The 4,852-nt window shown below is 39.7% G+C and overlaps 1 long non-coding RNA gene across 2 annotated transcripts; it reads right to left on the bottom strand.

The window, feature by feature from the left end:
* Window positions 1-316: 316 nt before the first annotated feature.
* On the bottom strand, window positions 317-4,288 carry LOC145420150 (uncharacterized). 2 transcript variants are annotated; one of them, XR_013901450.1, is made up of 5 exons: window positions 3,943-4,288; window positions 2,284-2,465; window positions 1,757-2,157; window positions 1,314-1,402; window positions 317-1,058 (listed from the first exon to the last, which is right to left on the bottom strand). It is a non-coding gene; the product is annotated as an uncharacterized LOC145420150 (long non-coding RNA). The 2 variants fall into 2 exon arrangements; XR_013901451.1 differs by having other exon boundaries at window positions 1,314-1,397.
* Window positions 4,289-4,852: the final 564 nt, after the last annotated feature.

Genomic DNA, 4,852 nt, shown 5'->3' with positions numbered 1-4,852 from the left:
TTTTTTTTATATTAATGTTAGCCCACGACTTTGTTCCAGTTTTGAATTTTGGCCCACTGTGTATTTGAGTTTGACACCCCTGCTCTAGCAGATCATTACATGAAGGAACCTTTTAAAAAGCACGTCCATGCTCACAGGTGTACACACGGGTGCTCACACACACAAACTACACCCTTTTTGGCTCCTACCTCAAAGCACACTCTGCGCTGTCGATATTATGTGGTGCACAATAATGTTTAATATTTAGTATTTACTGTTATATTCACATATATCATCGTGATGTTGTTTATTGTATTGCTCTCTTTTTCTTCTGCTGTTTTTCTTTTTTCTTTCTCAACAGGTGATCTAGGTTATTGTATTGTATGTATTTTTTTTTGTCTGCTTATTTAGTTGTTTTTTGTTTTTTTGCTCTTTATTCCCGTCCCTCTTCTCCGCTGTTTTTCCCCCTCTTCCTTTCTCCCTTTTCTTTTCCTCATTCAAGTCTGTCCTGTATCTAGCAAGTGAAAATAAAAAATAAATAAAATAAACAATAAAAGGTATACCAAATAGACCATTACGGCAAGGCTGGGATGGTCAATTTGGTAAAGTAAATCCGTTGGGCATCTTTCTTCGCCTTTAGAGAATAATTCTGATGGCAAAAGAACCAAACGGGACAGGCAGAAAAAAAAAAGAAAAAAGAAAAGAAATGGATGGCATGTGTTTAGAGGTACTGTAGCTGTACTTACCAAAAGCAGAAGCACACAGATGACAGATCAGATGCTGAATGTTGCAGGAACATGCTCATGTGTGGTGGTCATTCAGTGCTGCTCCGGCAGGTTAGACAGTCCAAGACTGATATCCTGCCCATCTGAGAGTTTGAAAACACACATGCAAAGATTTATTTTGTATTACAGTCAAAGTTGGATGTTCATTTTTGTCCTTTAAAAATGTTTGTGTATTTGAAAGCACTAACATTTAAGGATGACTTGGATCGTCTCCTTTAAAGGGGAGACAAGTGTATCCACTGATCCACGTCACTTTACCTGGATGATGACTCCTCTCCCCCTCACTCAGAAACACTCCAAATATAACCAAGCAAATAAATAATATTGAAGATTTACTTACATCATTACAAAAACATCAAAAACATCTCCCTTTGATTCTATTTCTCCATTCCTGCTGAACATCAGGCAACAAATATCTCAATAAATCACAGTAAAATGTAAAGCACATGTTTTCTCTGCTTTGTCTAACCTCTGCAGAGCCTCTGTCAAGAAAAACACATCTGTAAGCATAAAACAAATATACATTTCATAACACGTCACTGGACAAACCTCGGTCAGTTGATTTCCTCTGTGCAGTGTAGACGAGCATCACCACCGTCTCTCCACACTGTCACCATCTGTGAGCACAAACTGCTGCTCTGCCAGCATGTAGGAAATCACATATCACACACACAGGGGTGAAGAAACATTAGAGCTCAACTTTATACTTTAGATCTAAACAGATCAAACTAGTTCTTAGCTTCAACAATCAGTGAACAGACAAACAATGATACCATACTGATTCTGTATGAATACAATATGGTATTTTCAATACAGGTGTCAAATTAATTTATTAAAACTAATACAGATATATGTATATCTTTTTTTTTGATAAATTAGTTTGCTAAATTATAAGAATATATATATATTTTTTTTCATTTAACAATTGCAACTGAAAGAAATTAAATATTGAACAAAAATATTTTGTCACATTCATGCACACATGTGGGTACCATTTAATCACACTTCTTCCTGAGCTTTGCTTCATCACAAGACCAAAGGTGGCATCCCGTGTCACGGTCATATCATCATCCAGAAGAAACATTTGAAGAAACATCATGGAGAAGAAACATTTACGTGCCTCCTGGTTTTGTTTTCTGATCCTGCAAAAAGACTGAGGACAACAAAGCCCAGAGAACACGAGATACACAACATCCAACATTCAGACTCAACAGCCTCCATAAATGAAGAGCACCAGGTTGGTTCAGTTATAGTAGATATGAGCATACTTCACATTACTGGGTATGAATAATAATCAAGAGACAAACTTTAAAGATGCAGAGCATGATGTCCCATCATCAGACTGTAAACAAACATCCACCAGGCTTCTTCGCTGGCAAAATTGATGATTCTCCTATCAGGGATCAGTAGAGTGTATTAACCTGAGGTATAAGCAGCAGTCACTGAAATATTACTGTTTCAGATAAGAAATCTAGCACATAAAAGGGAGGGTGGGAGGGATCTCTGCAAACTGACTTACCTCTGCAAGTGTGAAGCTCAACAAAAATCTGACTCTCCAGTCACAGACAAACAAAAAACTCCAGCTGGGAGATAGAAAACGCTGTCTGGGTCTTGCTGGATGTTGCTGGTCAGAGTCCACACATTAGCAGAGTGCTTCTTGGTTCCACTGACCCATATGGACAGTGACTGTGGAGAACTGTTCTGGAAAACAGAAAAGAGAATTAAAATAACAAAAAGCCAAAGAGGATTTCCACAAAGACTCTCTTGGAATCAGCAATCAAAAAATCACTGGTTCATATTTCAATTAAATATGAACAGGTTCCTTAAATGTACGTTCAGATCTGATTTAATTTAATTTCCTTCACACAGCACATTCGTCCAGGCTGACAGGTAAACATAGAATTAATCTCAGGTAAGATGACTCATAGTAGATATTCAGTAAGAAAGATTGCTAGCTCTAATATTATTACCACACAATCCAAGGACACACCAACAGCTCAGATTTCTAGAACTATTTAAACAAATGTCTTCTGAATATTCAATTCAGGTTCACAGTGGGAGGGTGGGGGGTGTCGTGGAATTTTTTTAATAAAGTCTGCAACACAGAAAGAGCTGTGATCAAGCTATTTATTACTGCGCACAGGAGAGCAAACACACATCAAACATCACAGTTCAGTCATGTCAGCTCTGCCACTTCACGTGTCTCGCTATGAAACCTAACAGATCAATGGTTATGCTGTTTTGTGCCCTTGGCGTTATCAGCACCTGTAAAGGGAGTTGTTTTCTCAAACTGCTGAAGTAAGTTCATCTAGTTTTAGAAACTTTCACTGAACAGTCTATAACAGTGTCACAACTAAGCATATGCATAAGTACTTAAATACTTTAAATGAGAATAACAGAAAATTTCTATTACAGGAGCTAGAGCCTGTCCCAGTAGTCATAGGTAGAGCACACCTGGACAGGTCACCAGTCTGTCAGAGGACTAACACAGATGCAGCCTGACTCAATCCTAAATGTTCAGCACACAGAGACCCAGAGGTGCCGTTTAAAGTTTAGTGTTAACTTGAGTCACTGATCATTTGCAGTATTACAGAGTCTGGCAGTCTTTGCATGATGTCCACGTCACTGTACGTTTCTAGCTGACTCTCAGGTGTGACAGGTGTGCCAGCAGGAAAGAGTAATAATAGCCTGCATCCTGAGGTTTTTCATGCAGGATTAAAGGAGCCAGGCTTTATTCACACAGCTAGGATTGTATTTTACACTGACCCTGGGTCAGTATAAGTATCATACAGTTTAAACGAAGCACTGAAACTTGCACATATTTATTACAGATGCACTGAAGCTAATCGAGATATTTGCTGTCAGTCTGTGGCTGCGACTAAACACTTTACTGGAAACTTTATTAACTAGTAACTTCATCAGTCATGACAGAAACTAATATTTCTGTGCTAACATCGTTTAAAATGTAACAGCTTTACTCCAATATAAGCTAACGTTTACACCGTAACTTTAAGCTAGCACCATAAAGACGGTAAAACACGTAATAACATCTACAAATGCATCTTAAAGCTGTTATATTAGCACTCGGTGTATTACTAACATAACCACATTAACATTATTGACACTCGCTGACTTTTAATAGTCATTCTATAAATGCTGTCCGTTTAAATGGTATTACCTGTAAACACTGCTGTATCCACCGGATTGCAGCCAGAGTGGATTCTGGAGTCTTCCCACGCTCCTGTTAGTGATCCTCCATCTGGATGGATGATAACAACCTTCTGAACAATCTAGCAGGGACTGATTTGTGCTAATAACGCCCATTGTATGGACTGATAACAGCCGAAGCGGGTGAATAAAGTCACCCAGTCGCTAGCTGTGCCATTACCCAGCATACACCAGCACAATATTAGGCACAGCACCACCATAGACATTTTCAGTGGTTTTGAATGCAGGACATGGTTATCTTACCTTGTAAAATGCATGACAATAAAACATCTAACCACCATAAAATGGTATTGTGTGTGTATGTATGTGCATGTGTGTGTGTGTGTGTGTGTGAGAGAGAGAGAGAAAGAGAGAGAAGGGGGGGGGGGGGGGGGGGGGAGAGATCAAAGGCGTGCGTTTATGTTTTTTCTTGATCAAGAGTGTGCCTCCTCTCTCTTATTGGATGTATGGTATAGCATGTTTATTCAGGTGCACCTTTGAAGTCTATGAGAATACTTTGCAGCCTGGTCTGAGTGGTCATTTCTGCACAGACACAATGAAAGCGTGCACTCAGTTTAGAGGAGGCTGTTGCTGCAGTTTTGCACTCTCCACAAGGAGTGGAGATACTTCTGACAGCGAAGAAGAATTTTTGCCAGGCACCGAGGAGCTTTGCAGCTCATGTGAGGAGGAGGAGAAGGAGAAGGAGAAGGAGGAAGAAGAGCAGGAGGAAGAGACAAGACTGGAGGATGGCCAGTGGAGATCTAAAAATGGAGAAATCATGTGGCAACCCACACACGAAGAGGTCCTGCCATTTTTTCCTCCCCCCATTTTAACCCCAGGACCAACCCATTATGCAATTTGTATAGGATCAGCAGCCCTGT

Source organism: Astatotilapia calliptera, chromosome 14 (genome assembly GCF_964374335.1).
Source record: "Astatotilapia calliptera chromosome 14, fAstCal68.1, whole genome shotgun sequence".
Classification (NCBI taxonomy): Eukaryota; Metazoa; Chordata; class Actinopteri; order Cichliformes; family Cichlidae; genus Astatotilapia; species Astatotilapia calliptera.
This window is presented reverse-complemented; position numbering and strand designations above follow the sequence as displayed.